General features: G+C 43.7%; 1 protein-coding gene across 7 annotated transcripts in view; it reads left to right on the plus strand.

Moving 5' to 3' along the window:
- The window catches only part of LOC125464755 (protein CASP-like), a 534,922-nt gene that overhangs the window by 118,597 nt on the left and 395,252 nt on the right, over positions 1 to 21,073 (plus strand). Inside the window, exon 1 of one of the 7 annotated variants that reach the window (XM_059655488.1) lies at positions 15,708 to 15,785. The exons of the other annotated variants lie outside the window; for them this stretch is intronic. The gene's annotated coding sequence lies outside the window, so the exon portion shown is untranslated. Of the gene's footprint in view, positions 1 to 15,707; positions 15,786 to 21,073 lie in introns of those variants that run through there. 7 annotated transcript variants of the gene reach the window in all.

A 21,073-nucleotide genomic window follows, 5' to 3' on the forward strand; every position in this document is an offset into this window, starting at 1 on the left:
AAAATACAGTTAACTTACTGCCAGCTTGCACCTCTTACTCAGTAGGGTATTCAGATAAGTCAGCCACTTTCCTGTAAAATATGTTGCAGTGTATTGTTCTACTCAGATTAAATTGCAGTGTGAATGTTTAACTAGACTAGAAAATGAGCATTTGTAAATCCTCTGTTTGTTGGAGTCCTAATTCAGACAGGGTTTGCCCTAGTTCATTCGTTTATCGGCATTTAAATACCAGCAGAAACATAATTAACAAATAGTAAGTAATTGATTAGAGACAGAATAGAGTGATGATGTGTGGCTGGGGTGAAAAAGAGATGGCATTATACCATTGAGAGAATGAAAGCCAGTGAAGGGGTGAATGGAGGACAATTAGAAAATGGATGGAAAGATGCTATAATTGCAATTCAAAACAAGCAATGAATTATCAGGTGAATTTGAAAGAAGTTATATTTAGGAAGATATGGTGCGGATGGGAGTTATATAGGAAGTGGGAAAGGGGAGGTCCACTTAGGATCAGTTGGTAGGCTTTTCTGGTAAACTATTTCTAATATGGAACTTTGCTTATTATTGTAAGTGAAGGAGCGTGTGAATGAAGAATTGTAAGTTCTGTCTCATCAACATTATGTATGGCAAAAGCCCAAATTTTAAATTTGTGTCAAGCTTTTAAATTACAAAAATATGTGCTGTGTAGAGTATAAAATCATAACGTATCTTGATCAATAATAACAGTGCTGTGTTTGTAATTAGAATAATTGCTGTGTTGAGCTTAATGTGGAATTTACCCACAGCTGTAATGTTAAGAAAGTTATGATGTGGAGGTGCTGATGTTGGGATAGACAGGGTCAGAAATCACACGACACCAGGTTATAGTCCACAGGTTTATTTGAAAACACAAGCTTTCGGAGACTAACACCTGAAGGAGGAATGAGGCTTTGAAAGCTTGTGTTGTGGTGTTGTGTGATTTCTGACATTAAGTATGTTGACATTCTTAAGTTACTCTTTCCCCCTTCAAAACTTCACTTTATTCAGTCTTCATAACTATAGACATACCAGTTTGTTGTTGACATCATCATGGATGTGACGTGAGGCAACAGTTGTCATTCAACTGACAACGACCACCTATACAGAATCAAGCAAGCAGCAGATTAGATCTTGATGCAAAGTTTTATCTTATGTCATAACTACACGCAGTGTATATGAAAACACGAAGTAATTTGAAAATTACAATCACTTTAAAATTGAAAGGACTTCCATTCATTTATATATGCATTGCAGATCCTTGGATGTCCCGAAGTGCTTCAGGCTCCATTAACTGCTTTTGAGTTGCTGACGCTATTATGGCAGAAAATGTAGTAGCCAATTTGCACACTGTAAGAACCTACAAATAGGTAGAATAAACAAACAATTAATCTATTGTGGTGATGTTATTAAAAATAGCTGAAGCTTTGGTGACATGACTTTCAAATGCACTTGAACTTTCTTTTATTTCATGCTGTCTTCCAGATTGTTGTTATTTACCTGTTTAAAACTGTTCCAACTGTTCTCTCTGACTAGATTTTGCTGAAAATGTCACAGTAATGAGCAAAAATGCAATTACTGAAAATCTGAAACAAGATCAATTCTGGTGAAACTTAACAGGTCTGGCAGAATCTGTGGAGAGAGAAACTGAGTGAACATTTTGAGTCTGGTATGATTCTTCTTTATTGTGATTTGGATTCAAAATGGTAACTCTCTTTCTCTTCACAGGTGTTGCCAGACTAGTTGAGTTTCTCAAATATTCTCTATGTTTTGAAATAATTGTATCCGTAATAAATCATTAAACTGGTTTTGTTTTTCTGTAAAGTAGATGAGATATAAGCCAATTAATTGAAAAGCATCAGCAAGTTTCATTGCTGCCTAATATCCAACTGATTATGTGCAATAAAATGTAGTCAAGAACTGATGTTAAATTTTGATAATTCAGTGGATTAGTTTCAGGCACTTCTGTTTCTAACTATTTACCATTCTACAGCAAACACCAGCATGGTGTGATAAATGTGACAGTATCTCTGGAGAATTGGCATTTAGTAAAATAAAACTATTCTTATCAGCCTTTCCAACTGTGTTGGCATGTATTGCTGCAGCATGTGTTTTTCTACTGGCTGGAAACGTCCTCAACTGTTGCTATGGAGCTGGTTTAACAAGTCTGCACATGCTGGTAATACAGTTTTGCGCTTGCTGGCCAACATTGGATCAGGAATTCTCCTTACTACAAAGATGTGACTTTCTAAAAGGCACAACTTATTATGATTTGCTGACAATGCTTTATTCACCAGCTTGTCAATGCCTTGTCTTTGACTTCTTTTATTTAGATAATGCTATGCATGGATTTTATTACCTGATCAATATTAATTGTGCAAAGTAGTGCTGCCATGGGCCTCGCTTTGTCCATTTCTCTACTTTCTTCTTACCTCTCTGCTTCTGGATTTCTGCTCCACAATGTAATTAAAACTTAGAAATGTAGAAAATAGGAGCCGGAGTGGGCCATTTGGCCCATCAAGTTTGCTCAATCATTCAATATGATCATGACTGCTCATCCAATTCTGAAACCGCTTTCTCCTCGTACTCTTTGTACCTTTAAATCCCAAAAACTATATTTACATCATTCTTGAAAATCTTCAATGTTTTGGCCTCAACTTTCCTGTGGCAGACTACTCCACAAGTTTACCACCATCTGGGTGAAGAAATTTCTCCTTTGTTCTAAAAGGTCTATCCCATATTCTTAGAATGTGCCCATGGTTCATGATGCCCATCTCTCATTCTTTTAAACTTCAGTGAATATCGTCCTAACTGATCCCATCTGTCCCCATATGTCAGTCCCGCCACCCCAAGAATTAGTCTGGTAAGTCTTCTTTGCAGTCCCTCAGTGCTTCCTGAGATGAAAGACCAAAGCTGCACACAATACTCCAGATATGGTCTTACCAATGCCCTCTACAGTTATAGCAAGACTTGCCTGCTGTTGTACTCTAATCCTCTTGCTATGACGGCCACGAAACCATTTGCCTCCTTCACTGCTAGCTACATCCGCTTGTTTACTTTCAGTGACTGGTACGTGATGGCACCCAGGTTTCATTAGGTGGAACAGCCTAGTGGTAGCATCACTGAACTGTGATCCTGAGATCTAGGTAATGTTCTGGTGACCTGGGTTCGAATCCTGTCACAGCATGTGGTAGAATTTGAATTGAATAAAAATATGGAAATGAGACCATGAAACCATTGCCAGTTGTCACAATGAAAATGAGCTATGGAGTAGCATGGTACTTTGAAGATGACCTTGAGGTGTAAATTAACCAATGTAGTTTGAAGTAGTGTTGGGATGCTATTATGTCCTGACTGCTAGGATATGAGCTGTGCTGTTCGTTCATCATTTTCAGTTTAAAATTTTGTAGTCTCTGAAAAGAAAAGTTTTTGATTTAGCTTTTGTTTGTATTAATATAATGAAGAAGTTTGGAAAGTCCCAGGAGCACATTAAGCTCTACTTTAAAATGTTTGAGCTTTCAAGAAGTATTTTTCAGCCTGAGGAATAGCTGGAGTGATGATAGAAAACTGGGACAGTTGAAGCCTGCTTTTACTCAGCTTTGTTTTGAAAAACATGATAAATCTGACTTTTTTCATCTAAAAGCCTTGTGTAATGATTTATATTTGTATTTTGTAATACATTATTGAATTAGTATTAGAAGTGTTTAAATTGACATGGCAGGTCTTGGAGCCTAAATTCTGGAATCCAGCTGTTCCCAGAATATCCTTTTGATTATTAAAAAAAGAGCTTAAATCACCTGCTAAAGCTTAAGCCAGTTTATCAAGCAATAATGAATAGCGTGAGTCACCACAAAAAGGCTAGAAGACTATTGCCTGGAGACTGCAAATTACCACATTACAAATCGCACTGAATCCTCTGAGTTCTCTTGACAATAGCAGTGTAAAGTACTGTAGTAGATTTCCATCTAAGTACAACCATCTTTCTTTGATCTGTCGAAATATTAATCTGTGATGTAAAAAATTCTTTTACCTTGTTAGTGGAATTAACCTGTGTGTATTTCAAGCAAATACCTTTGAATTTATGTGTAGGAACAGGCCATTCAGTCCCTTGAGATTGTTCCATTCTTCATTTAGAACATGAGTTATTTGAAACTCAACCTCATCTATCTGTCTTTGCTCTGTAGCTGCTGTTACTGTTGCCGAACAAATCTTGTCAGTTTTGGTCTTAAGATTTTAGTTAACCCAGATTTTCACTAACTTTTATAAGGAGTGAATCCGGATTTAGTTCTTAATTGACTCATGCTCTTGAACAAGCTCCACTTATGCCCAAGCCCCTATGTTTAGGCTTTACACACAAGAAGGAAATTTCTCATGTTATATCTCGCCTGTCTGCAGCAGGCTCATCTATGAAACTTAGAGTCACACAGTGTGGAAACAGATCTTTTGGTTCAATTTGTCTGTGCTGACTGGATTTCCTAACTGAGCTAGTCCTTTTTGCCTGCGTTTGGCCCCATCCCTTTGAACCTTTCCTTTCTCTTCAAATATCTTTTTAAATGTTATAATTAATGTTATAATTGTACTCACCTCTACCACTTCTTCTGGCAGCCCATTCCATATATGCACCACCTTTGTGAAGAGGTTGCCCTTCAGATGCCTGTTAGAAACTTTCAGATTAAAACTCCTTTGCCACTTTGAGTACTTACTCTAAGAAGACCACATCAGTATACTATTGCATTAATGCTTCTTTGTCAGAGTACCATCTTTAATAGAAAATAGAAACAGGAGTAGGCCATTCAACCCTTTGAATCAGGCCTGGGGATTTATCAGTCTTTAATCCCATCAGTTTCTCTGGCACCATTTTCCTACCATTTTCTTCCAGTTTTTCCCTCCCACGAGATCCATGTTCTGCAATATTTTTCGGACATTATTTGTGTCCATATTTGTGAAGATAGAACCAAAATAGTAAGAACTGCCAATGTTGGAATCAGAGATAACACAGTGTGGAGCTGGAGGAACACAGCTGGCCAGGCAGCATCAGAGGAGCAGGAAAGCTGATGTTTCAGGTTGGGACCCTTCAGAATTTCTGGAGAAGATCCCAACCCGAAACGTCAACTTCTGTGCTTTTCTGATGTTGCCTGGCCTGCTGTGCTCTTCCAACTCCACACTGTGTTATCAAAATATGTATCTAGTTGGTCTGCAATCTCTCTTTTCTCCATTATAACTGCCACTGTTTCTGCCTGTGAGAGATCTACATTTATCTTTACTAATTTTTTCTCTTCACATCCCAATGGAATTTTTTACAGTCAGTTTCTATGTTCTCCACAAGCTCACACTTATACTGAATTACTCCCATCTTAATCAACGTTTTGTCCCACTTTGCTGAAAATTAAAATGCTATCAGTACTCAGGTCTTGGTGGCTTATCTACCTTAATACCTTTTTAAGACAGACAATATCTTTTCCTCTTTAATAGCAACTTCGCTTAGAGATTTGATACTCCCTTCGCTGAGATCATCCTCCATCAGTTCCTTCTCTTTGGTGAATACTGACACAAAGTATTTGTTTAGGACCTCACCTACCTCTTCAGGCTCCATACATAGATGCTCTCATTTGCTTTCGAGTGGGTCAACCCTTTCCCTGGCTACCCACTTCCTTTTTATGTATGTTTAAAAATACCTTAAGATTCTGCTTAATCCTATTTGCTAATGATTTTTCATGACTCATTTTTAGCCTTTCTAATTACTTTTTTGAGGTCTTTCTACTTTCTTTATATACTTCAAGTGCTTCATCAATTCCCATCCTCCTGGACCTGCCCTTTTCTTTCTGACCAAGGTCATAACATCTTTGGTTATCCAAAGTTCACGTAACTTGCCATACCTATCCTTCATTCTCGCAGGACCATGCCGCTCCTGAACTCTTATTGACTGCCATTTGAAATCCACATGTCCCTCAAACAGCTACCTCCAATCAAACTTCTCCAGTTCCTGCCTAATATTGCTGTGGTTCGCCTTCCCCAATTTAACATCCTCATGTTTTATCCCAATAAATAATGTCCTCCAATTTATCACAACTATCTTGTGCCTCACACTGTTGTAAATTCTTTTATTTAGATTCAGGACCATAGTCTGAGACACAAACATATCGCTCACAATCTTATTCAAGATCTGTTACACTAAGGTCACTCTTCCCCATGAGTTCTCACATAAGAAGTAACAATTATTTCTTTTTCATTGCACAATGCTCGGACTGGGTTGGCCTGTTCTGTACTTAGTTCTTCAACGTTTAGTTGAGAAAACCATCCCATACTGACTTCAGAAATTCCTCCTCTATCGTAATGTTGCTGGTTTAGATTTCCCAATCTATATGCAGATTACAACAATAATTATGGCAACTTTACTTTTATTGCATGCACCTCTAATTTCCTGTTTAATGCCTTCCTCAATATTACGACTACAGTTTAGGAATCTATATTCAGTAACCCTTATCAATTTCTAGGATAGCAAGAACTGCAGATGCTGGAATCAGAGATAACAAAGTGTGGAGCTGGAAGAACACAGCAGGGCAGGCAGCATCAGAAGACCAGGAAAGCTGACTTTCGGGTCAGGACTCTTCTTCAGAAAAAAAAAGGATCCCAACCCGAAACGTCAGCTTTCCTGTTCCTCTGATGCTGCCTGGCCTGCTACGTTCCTCGAGCTCCATACTTTTTCAATTTCTAGCCCATTGTGTTTCTAAGCACTATCCATACACATTCCACTTCACCAGAATAATATCTTTGCTCACTGTTGTATAAATTTACACTCTTTAACCAGCAATGCTACACCACCTCCTTTTATCTTTTCTCTCTGTCCTTTCTGGATATTGAGTTTTGTAGAATTCTGGTTTGTGATCTGGATCTGGTTTTTGATTTGCTGATTTTTAGTTGATTCGAATCACGCCCAGATCCCTGGTTCTGACACTGGCCTTATTTAGAAATGTGAAATGAAGAAGGCAGTAGACAGGTGTTTCAGGGCCAAAAGGATCTCTGTGTTTATTAAATATAAAAAGTATTTATTACAACAAATAAAGGCAAATACAACAAACAGTGATATTGACACTATGGACTACATAAAACAGCAGTTAAATACACTATCAAATTAAACAGAGGTTAAACACCCTTAGAAGCTCTTGCCTGCGTGCCTGTCCAGGCTGAAACAGGACCTACTAGGCACACCAGGCCTCTGGCCTAGGACGGACCTAGCGCTCAGCTTACAGATCTGCTCCTGACAGTTACTGTGCTTTCCCCTGTGATACCGTTCACTGCAGGGTACCTTGTAGGCTGTGTGGATATCCCTTAGCTTCTCCTCCTGCACTTTAACTTGTTCCCCAAGATGTCAATTCTCCTGTTTCAGTGCCTACACACTTGTCTTGGTTCCTGTAACCTGTAGTTTGTTCCTGTACATTTCCTGTGCTTGCCACCTTTCTTGTCCTTCTTGCTGCAGGTCTGCATGCAGCATTCGTCCTACCCTGTCCTCGCATTACAGCCTTCCTCCACCTCTCTTAACCCTGCCTTCAGTTCCCTGACTCTCCTGTCCAGTACCTCAACCTGTTGCTGAAGACAGAGGAGCCAGATTGCTTTCTCTGTGGAGCACTTATGCTCCTTGTTGTCAGTGCACTGGGCTGCTGCTTCCCCAAATGCTCAGCTCTCAAGAGATCAAGGACCCATTTCTTAGACATATCTTTTTGAACACACAGGTGATCCTCTCCTCCATCAGAGACTTTACTTCTAAAACACCTTCTACAACATCACATTCCTTCTGCCAGTGTCCTGCTGCAGTCGCTATTCTGTAGGATTTTGGTTTGTGATCAATAATTTGCTGATTTCTAGGTGGTTTGAATCTTCCCTAGATCCCTGGTTCTGACACTGGACTTATTTAGGAATGTGAAATGAAGAAGGCAGTTGACTGCTGTTTCAGGGTCAAAAGAAGCTCTGCATTTATTAAATACCTCGGTGAGTATTTTCATGAAATAAAGGCAAATACAACAAATGGTGAAATTGTCACTATCAATCATACAGAGGACACTATCAAATTAAACAGAGGTTAAACAGTATTAGAAGTTAAACACAGTTTTAATTTCAGAAACATTAATCAAGCTTCTTATCCTTGGGGTCCCTGCACTGTCAGCACCCACCCTCCCCTCCCCACTAGTTAGGTTGGAAACTTTGGGGTCTAGGGAGTTTTAGCTCAGTACTGAGGAAAACACAGTTTTGAAGTACAGCTGGCCATTCGCACTTGCCATTTCTGGTGCCTTGATGAAGACTTAAGATTGTATAGGCCTTCAGTTGAGTTCGCTGATGCGGTAGGGTGCGTAGTGGATTTATCAGGTGAGTGCCTGATTTTCCTTAGTTCGTGGTGGTTTTTGTGAGCTGGGTTTCACCTCAGGATGTTTCTGACACCTTGTGACACTTCTGCCAACTCCAATTAGACCCCACCACCCAGAATGTCTTCCACACCCCACCTCTCGCTGCCTTCTGCAAGGGCCAGCCTCTTCACTACTCCTTAGTTTGTACCAATCTCTGCACCTCCCACTCCAACCTGCCTGGTACCTTGCCCTGTCACCATAAAAGATGCAACACCTGCTCACGCACCACCTCAGTCACCTCCATTCAAAGCCCTGAACAGCCCTTCCAAGTGAGACAGAGTTTTACCTGCATCTTGTCCAACCCAGTCTATTGCATCCAGTGCAATGTGGCCTTCTTTATGTTGGTGAGACCAAACGTAGAACAAGTGACTGTTTTGCCTAGCATCTCCGCCTAGACTTGTAACGGCCAACCTAACCTCCCGGTCACTGCCCATTTCAATGTCCCCAACATGTCCATCCTCCAGTGTCTCAGCGACTCGCGATGCAGATTTGAAGAACAACATCTTATCTTCTACCTGGGTACCATACAGTCTGGAGGAATTAACACTGAGTTCTCCAATTTCAAATAACCTTACCACTCATCCTTCGCCTCACCTTCCAGCCTTACCTCGCCTTCCAGCCGCCAACTGGATTCAGACTTCCCATTGACCAACCAGGTTGTATCTACCACCATTGCCTACATATCACCACCATTCTGCCTCCGTTGCTCCCTGCACCCCCATCTGCAGCTCTCCGTCACTCCACATTCCGTCCTGAAGAAGGATAATACTTAAAACATTGACTGCTTCTTTCCTCCAGATGCTGCCTAACCTGCTGTGTTCTCCCAGTCTCCTGTTTGTCTGCCTTGTGACGTCAGTTGGGTCAGTGATTTTTGGAAGTTGTCAGCTTTAGGTCTGCTTGTTGTGGTCGGTTGCGTTGGTTTCCCTGGTGCGGAACAGGCCTTTGTTTTTTCCCTTCTTTTATTCATTTACGGCATGACGTCATTACTTTTAGGCAGCATTTATTGCCTAGAGGGCAGTTGAGAGTGGGTCTAAAGTCACACGTAGGCCAGACCAGGTAAGGATGGCAGTTTACTTCCCTAAAGGACATTAGTGAACCAGATGGGTTTTTCCAACAATTGACAATGGATTCATGGTCATCACTGGATCCCTAATTCCAATTTTTTTATTTAATTCAAATTCCCCCATCTCCTGTGGTGGGATTCAAACCCAGAGTGTTGTTTTGATCTGTGGATTAACAGGCCAGTGATAATACCACAAGGCAATTGTCTCTCCTGTGCCTGCAGGTTTTGGGATTACTGTCGGGATCCCTCTTCTGGAGGTGGCTATGCAGATAGCTCTTGGGGGAATGGCTTTTGGGATCATCCTTCTGGAGATGACTGTGAGGATTGCTCTCGGGGTGGTAGCTCTCTCAGGTTAGGTCGGGGCCTGCACTTATATCAGTTGTGGGCTTCTTATCTTCACGCCAAATCTGCGCTTGCCGTTGTTAGTGTAACCCCTTTGAGGCCAGTTGGCTTCCTGATAGTTAAGAGAAGGTGCAAATATATTGTGATTAAGTTGAATGCCCAGTATGTTTGTGCATAAATATTGATTGAAGTTGAATGTCTGGTATTGCAGAGGTCCATTCAGTCTGGATTGGGTGGGGTTTAGGCCTGGTTGATTGCTCTTTTAGAATGAATGTATGAATTAGATATTCAGCTTGAACAATGATTCCAAGCAGCTATCTCTATGTCTTGTAATTTTCCTGGAGCGTAACCTAGCTGCCTTTTTATTTTGCAACAAAAACAAAGTTGCTGGAAAAACTCAGCAGGCCTGGCAGCACCTGTGAAGGAGAAAACGGTTAACGCTTCGGGTCCGGTGACCCTTCCTGAGAACTATTTGATTGTCGATGGGTCACTGGACCCAAAACATTAACTCTGTTTTCTCCTTCACAGATGCTGCCAGACCTGTTGAGCTTTTCCAGCAACTTTGTTTTTGTTCCTTATTTACAGCATCTGCAGTTCTTTTGGTTTTTGTTTGCCTTTTTTTAAAACTTTTTAAAAGTTATTTGAGAAGCCCAGGATTTTGATGCAGTATTTCAGAACATGGTTTTTTTTTTCAATCATGCAGTTCCCACGCCTGGTCATCATGTAGCCATGTTGCCATAGTCTCAACTATATAGCACCAGTTTATATCTGTTTGTGCAACAACTTCATCCAATTTATTGTGAATGTTCCACACATTAAAACACAGCCCCTTTAGGTTTCAGATAGTCAGAACTACAATTGCTATAGTTAGGGATAAGTGTGTTCTTCCAGCTCCACATTGTGTTAGCCCCTTTTAGGCTTGTCTTTTTAACTTTCTTTGCCCTTTTTTGCATTATTTTCCACTGCTTGCGATGGATTCTTACCCTTAAATTCTCTGCTAATCACTGCTGTTATTTCCTATTCTGTCTTTTGTTTTTGAACTTCTCCCCCAACTCTGTCTCCCTTTATAGATTCCCATTCCCCCTGCCATTTTAGTTTATATCCTTCCCAACTGCACTTGTAAATCTTTTTCAGAACTTCTGCCTCAGTACAACGCATCCAGCTTGTGCTGGTCTCACCTCCCTCATAACCAGTCCCAATGCCCCTGGAATCTAAGAGGCTCCCCCTTGCACCATTCCATTTAGGAGAGGTGATGGTCTAATGGTATTACCACTAGACTATTATTTCAGAAACTCAGCTAATGTTCTGGGGACATAGGTTTGAACTCCACCCTGGCAGATGGTGGAATTTGAATTTAATAAAAAAAAATCTGGAACTAAGAATCTACTGACCGTGAAACCATCATTGGTTGTCAGAAAAAATCAACTGGCTCACTTCAAGGAAGGAAATCTGTCATTCTCACCTGGTCGGATAACTCTCAGCAATGTGGTTGACTCTCAACTGCCCTTTGAAATGGCTCATCAAGCCAGTCAATTGAATCAGTTGCCACAAAGAAATGAAACCTCACAGACCATCTGGCATCAACCTAGACATTGGAAATGATAACGCAGAAACAGCTCTATCAACCCTGCAAAGTTGTCCTCACTAACATCAGTGGGCTGGCGGCAAAATTGGAAGAGCTGTCTCGCAGACCAGTTGAGCAACAGCCTGACATAGTTTGACTCACAGAATCATATCTTGCACATAGTGCCCCAGGCACGTCCATCACCATCGGGTATGTCCTGTCCCACCTGACCGATCCAGCAGTGGTGGAGGCACAGTGGGAGGGTGTACAATCGGGAGGATGTTACCCTGAGAGTCTTCAACATTGACTCTGGGTCCCATGAAGTCTGATGGCTTTAGGTTAGACATGGGCAAAAAAACCTGATTTCCGCATACCACCCTTTCCTCAGTTGATGAATCAGTACTTCTCCATATTGAACAACACTGAAGAAAGCACTGGAGGTGGCTAGGGGCAAAATGTAATCTGGGTTGGGGATTTTAATGTTGACCACCAAGACTGTCTCAGCAGCAACACTACTGATCGAGCTAAGAATGAAGCATTTCCAGCAATTTTCAGCCAGAAGTGCCAAGTAGGGGGTTTATGTTGGTCTCCTCCAGTGGTTCCGAGCATTGCAGCCTTCAGCCAATTCGATATCACCTCACGCGATATCAAGAAATGGTTAGAGTACTTGATACTGCAAAGGCCAAGGGCACTGACAACATTCAGGCAATAGTACTGAAGATTTGTGCTCCAGAAATTGCCACTCCCCTGACCAAACTCTTCCAGTTCAAATTCTTTCAGCAGAACCTCTTTTCTAGTTCAAAGTGGATGATGACAACCTGATTCTCCTTTTCCCATTCCACATTTCTCTTCAACCCTGAGAGCTACATAAGTTTGGGACTGGCAGGTAACACAGCCTTCAAGGTGCATGCTCATGGTTGCATCCCCCCCACACTATTATGTTCCTAATTCTTCCTCTTCAAAGGCCCAACTGTTGTTGTCGGTTCAGTCCCAATTGTTGTTGTCACAGCTTCCAAGAGCCTTGCGACTGTTGGAACATTGGCCCCAGCAGTTATCGTCGAATGGTTCCCTTTGGGTCCCCACACCTGCCTCAATTGCAGTCAAGCATTTGTGTCCCTGATTACAGACCAGTTTTGGATCTGATCTGAGGGAGGCAAAGTGTCCTTTTTCTCTTCCCTGATATGCTGCAACATCTGCAACTTGGAGTCAGCTCAGATCTGAAGTTCATCAAGGTACAGGACTTACCTCTAGTTGTAGAATTAGAATTAGAATCCCTACAGTGTGGAAACGGGCCCTTTGGCCCAACAAGTCCACACTGAACTTAGAACACCCCACCCAGACACATCCCCCTAATCTACACCCCCATGAACACTACGGGCAATTTTGCATGGCCAGTCCACCTACACTGCACATCTTTGGACTGTGGGAGGAGACCAGAGCACCCGGAGGAAACCTACGCAGACACGGAGAGAATGTGCAAACTCCACACAGACAGTTGCCCAAGGCTGGAATCGAACCCGGGTCCCTGGTGCTGTGAGACAGCACCACTCTGCCACCCTGGACCACTTTGCTGTCCAGTCCACATACTGTAGCAACAATACACGATGTATCTTGCTAGACTATTATTAATTTATTGCTCTACTGACCTTGCTCTTTACACTAATTATAATTTTTTTAACATAGCAGTATTAATCATACACCTAACAAGCTGTTTTTAAGTAAAAGAATAACAGCAGATTGGAGATCTAAACACAAACTAAGGAGATTTCTTTAAAAACAAGAAATACTCAATAACCAGCTGCTTTCCTTACACTTGTAACACTTTATACTTCATGATATCACTGTGCCACAGGTTTCACGACAGTAGGCCTCTCAATCTGTGCCTTTTATCCTCTCCCACTCACCTCTTGCTCTGTAGTCTTTTTACTACTTTCAGTTGAGCATACATTAAAAAAACCTCTTTTCCTTTTCCTTCTCCATCCCCTCCTTACCTTCCATCCCACCTCACCTTCTCCCCTACTCCTCTACTCCCCTTGCCCCTCCCCGCTCACTTTCCTCCCAACTTGTCCCCCCACCCCCCTTCTCTGGCGTAAACCTCATCGTGCCGCTCCCCCTTCTAACCCTCCCCACTGTGTTTTGCAGTTTATACCTCGACAGTCGACCTAGGTAGTTTTTACATATAGCCATGTAAGAGTCCAACTGACAGTTATTACAGTCTTATCATTTTGACAAAAGATTTTTCTTTGCATGAACGAAACTGCTAAAATGAATGCCGATGAAATATCTTTCTCCAGAATTGTTGGAATTGTAGCTGTAATGTGAGAGAACAGAACAAATCTGAAAAGTTTGTATGAAACTTGATTTATCAGAGATGAGGGAGGCATTAGAATTTATCCACTTGGTCCCTTGCTACAACCACTGGCCAACAGGTCTGGTTATGTGCTGGGATGATTAGAAGTTCCATTTGACTTGCTGTGAATGTTATTGGTGTGAGAGAGGTGATGACTTGGGATATTTATTAAGAATTCATCTTTGGACTTGGAAAAGCTCAGGAAAAAAAAAATCAACAGGGAACCAACATATAGAACAAATATAAGAAGCTGACGAAAAGAATGAACTTTTGCCTATTCGTATTCATCATGGGACATCAGTTTCAGCAGTTTGCTTCTATTTGAATTCAGTGAGAGCTATAGAATTAATTTGAAGCAAAAAGACTGAGTTTTTACATCTGCATGCAACTTCTACATCAATGCTGATGGTGTGGGGGGTGGTGGCAGGCAGGCATGACCCCTGCACTCATTGCCAGCAAAAGGTCCTTAAATGACCCACGGAAATCTATTTGGGTAAGTAATCAGGGAAAATTGACTCCTTAAATTGAAAGAAAGGAGGTGGTAAGAAGCTGGTTCTCCAATCACAGTCTCGTTCTCTCCCATGCTTGCAGCTCATAGGGAGCCTTGCATTGACAATGACAGGACGAATGCACCTTTGAATGAAGGAGCAGTGAACAGTTATGAAAATAAGTGAAGCCGCTTTAGCTGAGGCATGGACTGGAGAGCACTGTTAATTGGGGCCTGGATTGTAGACTGTATTTAGCTGAGGCCAGAACTGGGGCGAGTATTAGTTAAGGCTAGGATTGGGAATTGTTTTCAATGCTGAAAATGAAAACGTAGCCCTAAAATAAATTCTCAAGGAAGCATGGATTATTTTATCTCTGACTGACATAATTAATATTCAGCTACTCAAGCCTTCTTCTGACTGGACTTCTGAGCCGACAGGTAATACAACACCATCTTCAAAAAACATCTATTCGTCTCTCATTATAATAAAATGTGAGGCTGGATGAACACAGCAGGCCAAGCAGCATCTCAGGAGCACAAAAGCTGACGTTTCGGGCCTAGACCCTTCATCAGAGAGGGGGATGGGGGGAGGGAACTGGAATAAATAGGGAGAGAGGGGGAGGCGGACCGAAGATGGAGAGTAAAGAAGATAGGTGGAGAAGGTGTGGGTGGGGAGGTAGGGAGGGGATAGGTCAGTCCAGGGAAGACGGACAGGTCAAGCAGGTGGGATGAGGTTAGTAGGTAGCTGGGGGTGCGGCTTGGGGTGGGAGGAAGGGATGGGTGAGAGGAAGAACCGGTTAGGGAGGCAGAGACAGGTTGGACTGGTTTTGGGATGCAGTGGGTGGGGGGGAAGAGCTGGGCTTCGTCTCTCATTCACTCTTTTTTTTTGTATTCTGTTCACCAGTTCTTGCTTGCTTACCCATCCATGTTATCCCATTCTATCCTCAATTCTGGCATTAGATGCCAGTTGGGACTCAGTGGTAAGCCTCTTTGCCTCTGAGTCAGGTTTTATATTCAAGTTCAACTTCACGTTTCAGTCCGTTCCATCGACAGAGTGCTGCACTGTTAAAGGTGCTGTTATTTAAATGTGATGTTAAAATGAGAATGTCTATGCTGTGTCAGGAAATTGTGAAATGTCCTAAAACATCATTTCTTCAGAAATAAATATTACTGTTTTCTTTTGTAGGATCATTTGATTTTAGTGAATGAATTGTTGTGCTGTTCGACAATTCTCTTGATGAAATTGATCAAAAATTGTGCAGAAAAAAATATGCTTTATATGGCTATTAGTAACAATTAAGACAGTTAATAAAAATGTTACAAAGGAAAAGTGTAGCCTTAAAGTTTGCTGTATTCAGTCAAGTTCCAGGGTATTGTGGCAAAGTTGTTTCAACTGAAAATGGCTTGTTATGTAATCTGACTTGAAAACCCTTTTCATGTTCCAGTTATATAAGTGAATTGAGCTTGTCACATGCACACTTGTGAAACATAGAACTCTGCAGCCAGAAGAGAGAAATCAGCAAAAGGAAATGTACAGAAGAGTACAAATATGATGCTTCTTTGAGGTGAGGAGGGAAATAGGGAATTGCCGTTAGCATGAAAAACATGCTGTAAAATGAATATAGCTGACAGTGTGAATATAGTAATTAGGGCTGATCCACTGGCAACATGCCTGAGCTGGATGACTAGAATTTAACACTGTTAATTATAACTGTGTTAACACATAGTGTGGACAGTTACCAGTGAGGCACTTATGTCGCCCAGCATGCAAACCAGACTAATGTATTTACCTAGATAATAAAATGTGAGGCTGGATGAACACAGCAGGCCAAGCAGCATCTCAGGAGCACAAAAGCTGACGTTTCGGGCCTAGACCCTTCATCAGAGAGGGGGATGGGGGGAGGGAACTGGAATAAATAGGGAGAGAGGGGGAGGCGGACCGAAGATGGAGAGTAAAGAAGATAGGTGGAGAAGGTGTGGGTGGGGAGGTAGGGAGGGGATAGGTCAGTCCAGGGAAGACGGACAGGTCAAGGAGGTGGGATGAGGTTAGTAGGTAGCTGGGGGTGCGGCTTGGGGTGGGAGGAAGGGATGGGTGAGAGGAAGAACCGGTTAGGGAGGCAGAGACAGGTTGGACTGGTTTTGGGATGCAGTGGGTGGGGGGGAAGAGCTGGGCTGGTTGTGTGGTGCAGTGGGGGGAGGGGATGAACTGGGCTGGTTTAGGGATGCAGTGGGGGAAGGGGAGATTTTGAAACTGGTGAAGTCCACATTGATACCATATGGCTGCAGGGTTCCCAGGCGGAATATGAGTTGCTGTTCCTGCAACCTTCGGGTGGCATCATTGTGGCAGTGCAGGAGGCCCATGATGGACATGTCATCAAGAGAATGGGAGGGGGAGTGGAAATGGTTTGCGACTGGGAGGTGCAGTTGTTTGTTGCGAACTGAGCGGAGGTGTTCTGCAAAGCGGTCCCCAAGCCTCCGCTTGGTTTCCCCAATGTAGAGAAAGCCGCACCGGGTACAGTGGATGCAGTATACCACATTGGCAGATGTGCAGGTGAACCTCTGCTTAATGTGGAATGTCATCTTGGGGCCTGGGATGGGGGTGAGGGAGGAGGTGTGGGGACAAGTGTAGCATTTCCTGCGGTTGCAGGGGAAGGTGCCGGGTGTGGTGGGGTTGGAGGGCAGTGTGGAGCGAACAAGGGAGTCACGGAGAGAGTGGTCTCTCCGGAAAGCAGACAGGGGTGGGGATGGAAAAATGTCTTGGGTGGTGGGGTCGGATTGTAAATGGCGGAAGTGTCGGAGGATAATGCGTTGTATCCGGAGGTTGGTAGGGTGGTGTGTGAGAACGAGGGGGATCCTCTTGGGGCGGTTGTGGCGGGGGCGGGGTGTGAGGGATGTGTCGCGGGAAATGCGGGAGACGCGGTCAAGGGCGTTCTCAATCACCGTGGGGGGGAAGTTGCGGTCCTTAAAGAACTTGGACATCTGGGATGTGCGGGAGTGGAATGTCTTATCGTGGGAGCAGATGCGGCGGAGGCGGAGGAATTGGGAATAGGGGATGGAATTTTTGCAGGAGGGTGGGTGGGAGGAGGTGTATTCTAGGTAGCTGTGGGAGTCGGTGGGCTTGAAATGGACATCAGTTACAAGCTGGTTGCCTGAGATGGAGACTGAGAGGTCCAGGAAGGTGAGGGATGTGCTGGAGATGGCCCAGGTGAACTGAAGGTTGGGGTGGAAGGTGTTGGTGAAGTGGATGAACTGTTCGAGCTCCTCTGGGGAGCAAGAGGCGGCGCCGATACAGTCATCAATGTACCGGAGGAAGAGGTGGGGTTTGGGGCCTGTGTAGGTGGGGAAGATGGACTGTTCCACGTAACCTACAAAGAGGCAGGCATAGCTGGGGCCCAAGGGGGTGGCCATGGGCACCCGCATGGGCCCCAGCTATGCCTGCCTCTTTGTAGGTTACGTGGAACAGTCCATCTTCCGCACCTACACAGGCCCCAAACCCCACCTCTTCCTCCGGTACATTGATGACTGTATCGGCGCCGCCTCTTGCTCCCCAGAGGAGATCGAACAGTTCATCCACTTCACCCACACCTTCCACCCCAACCTTCAGTTCACCTGGGCCATCTCCAGCACATCCCTCACCTTCCTGGACCTCTCAGTCTCCATCTCAGGCAACCAGCTTGTAACTGATGTCCATTTCAAGCCCACCGACTCCCACAGCTACCTAGAATACACCTCCTCCCACCCACCCTCCTGCAAAAATTCCATCCCCTATTCCCAATTCCTCCGCCTCCGCCGCATCTGCTCCCACGATAAGACATTCCACTCCCGCACATCCCAGATGTCCAAGTTCTTTAAGGACCGCAACTTCCCCCCCACGGTGATTGAGAACGCCCTTGACCGCGTCTCCCGCATTTCCCGCGACACATCCCTCACACCCCGCCCCCGCCACAACCGCCCCAAGAGGATCCCCCTCGTTCTCACACACCACCCTACCAACCTCCGGATACAACGCATTATCCTCCGACACTTCCGCCATTTACAATCCGACCCCACCACCCAAGACATTTTTCCATCCCCACCCCTGTCTGCTTTCCGGAGAGACCACTCTCTCCGTGACTCCCTTGTTCGCTCCACACTGCCCTCCAACCCCACCACACCCGGCACCTTCCCCTGCAACCGCAGGAAATGCTACACTTGTCCCCACACCTCCTCCCTCACCCCCATCCCAGGCCCCAAGATGACATTCCACATTAAGCAGAGGTTCACCTGCACATCTGCCAATGTGGTATACTGCATCCACTGTACCCGGTGCGGCTTTCTCTACATTGGGGAAACCAAGCGGAGGCTTGGGGACCGCTTTGCAGAACACCTCCGCTCAGTTCGCAACAAACAACTGCACCTCCCAGTCGCAAACCATTTCCACTCCCCCTCCCATTCTCTTGATGACATGTCCATCATGGGCCTCCTGCACTGCCACAATGATGCCACCCGAAGGTTGCAGGAACAGCAACTCATATTCCGCCTGGGAACCCTGCAGCCATATGGTATCAATGTGGACTTCACCAGTTTCAAAATCTCCCCTTCCCCCACTGCATCCCTAAACCAGCCCAGTTCATCCCCTCCCCCCACTGCACCACACAACCAGCCCAGCTCTTCCCCCCCACCCACTGCATCCCAAAACCAGTCCAACCTGTCTCTGCCTCCCTAACCGGTTCTTCCTCTCACCCATCCCTTCCTCCCACCCCAAGCCGCACCCCCAGCTACCTACTAACCTCATCCCACCTCCTTGACCTGTCCGTCTTCCCTGGACTGACCTATCCCCTCCCTACCTCCCCACCCACACCTTCTCCACCTATCTTCTTTACTCTCCATCTTCGGTCCTCCTCCCCCTCTCTCCCTATTTATTCCAGTTCCCTCCCCCCATCCCCCTCTCTGATGAAGGGTCTAGGCCCGAAACGTCAGCTTTTGTGCTCCTGAGATGCTGCTTGGCCTGCTGTGTTCATCCAGCCTCACATTTTATTATCTTGGAATCTCCAGCATCTGCAGTTCCCATTATCTCTAATGTATTTACCTACTGATGTTCGTGCAGTGCAACCTGAAGAGCACCTTATTATGCTGCTGTGGAAACTTTTTGGTGTTAATTTTTTATGCATCCAAAGGCTAATGAATCTCTGTGGTGCATTTTTCAACCTTTGCCCTTATGGTCCCTGTCACAGGGAACACCACGTGAAGAACATTAAATTTTTTTTTTTGCTTTCTAAAATATTCCATCTCTGATTACTTGTTATGTCAATGCCAGCACCATTTAGAATTGTACATTTAGTTTTGCTTCAGGAGTATAATGGTGTAGTTATGCTTATCCAGTTAACTTATCCAGTGTGGTTTGAAGGAATGCCTGAGACCTAATAGAACAAGGAAATAGCTGATGGATATATCAATTACAGGTTAATTGGATGTGAATTGGTTGTGTAAATATGCGGAGTTTTCTTGTAAAGTGTGGCTAACTGGAATAAAGTTGTCACTGAAAATGTTGACTTGGACCCTGCTTAACTAAAATTATCTTCTAGAGCATAACACTAACCACCTACTTCTGGTGCAATTGGCTAATAATTGCAAAGTAGGATTTTGGGCAGTGTGACACTCATTCTGAAAGTATTGTATAAGAAATTGTGTATCTGATTTAGTAGAGTGGAGTGGGTTTGTCTGCCGTAAAGATTGCAATTGCAAGATCAGACAAAATACTGAAGAAGTAGTTTGTCATAGGGACAACAATTTAACAATTAATCTTTGCCAACCAAAAAAAATCTAGTTATGAAAATCTTAAACCGATCTGACAGAAGCTGCAGTGAGAACAGACTGGTTAAAATGCTTCTGATATCATTTGTTGCTCATTTTCTCTGCACTCACCCTTGCCTTGTTGAAAAATATCATATCCATTCCTTGTAGTCAGCCTTCACAACTGATGTCTTTTTTTCCCCCCTCCCTTTACATTTCTGATAATCTTGTGTTTTTGCTTTTTCTCCCTGGAGAAGAACAGGGTGCAAAATTCCAAAGAGAAGTGTGGAGCCATATGGAGACGATGTGGGGATTTTAAAAAAAAAATCATTTTTGGGATATGGGCTTTGCTGGCTGGAGCAACATTTAATGTCCATCATTACTCTTGAGAAGATGACGCTGAGCCGCGCAGTGGTCTCTTTTGTATAGGTACACAATATTGATAGGGTGGGAGTTCCACAGTTTTGAACTATCAAAAGTAAAGAAGCAGTGATATGTTTCAGGTCTGGATGGTGAGTGGCATGGAGGCAACTTGCATCTGGTGATGCTCCCATGTATCTGCTGCCCTTGTCCAAGACAATAACACCTGTGGGTTTGGAAGGTGCTAAAGACCTTGATGAACTTCTACAGTCCATCTTGTAGATGGTACAGACAGCTGTTTGTGGATGTGATGCCAATCAGACAAGCTACTTTGATCTGAATAGTAACAAATTTCTTGGATACTATTGAAGGCCCACTTATTCACCTTGTTAGGTAGTATGCCATCACACTCCCGATATATGCCTTGTAGATGAGGGAACAGGTTTTAGTGAGTTAAGAGATTAGTTACTCACTGCAGGACCATTATCCTCTGACATGTTCTTGTAGCTGCATTATTAATGTGGCTGGTGCTTCAGTTTCTGGTCAAGTAACCCCCAAATTGATGTTAATGGGGATTCAGTAATAGCAGTGCAATTGATTGTCAAGATGTGATAGTCTGATTCCTTTTTGTTAGAGATGGCTATTCCCTGGTACTTGTGTGGTGTGAATGGTACTTATCACTTGTTAGATCAAGCCTGTTCATTGGCCAGTTCTTGCTGAA

This window comes from Stegostoma tigrinum, chromosome 27 (genome assembly GCF_030684315.1).
Source record: "Stegostoma tigrinum isolate sSteTig4 chromosome 27, sSteTig4.hap1, whole genome shotgun sequence".
NCBI classification, from domain to species: Eukaryota; Metazoa; Chordata; class Chondrichthyes; order Orectolobiformes; family Stegostomatidae; genus Stegostoma; species Stegostoma tigrinum.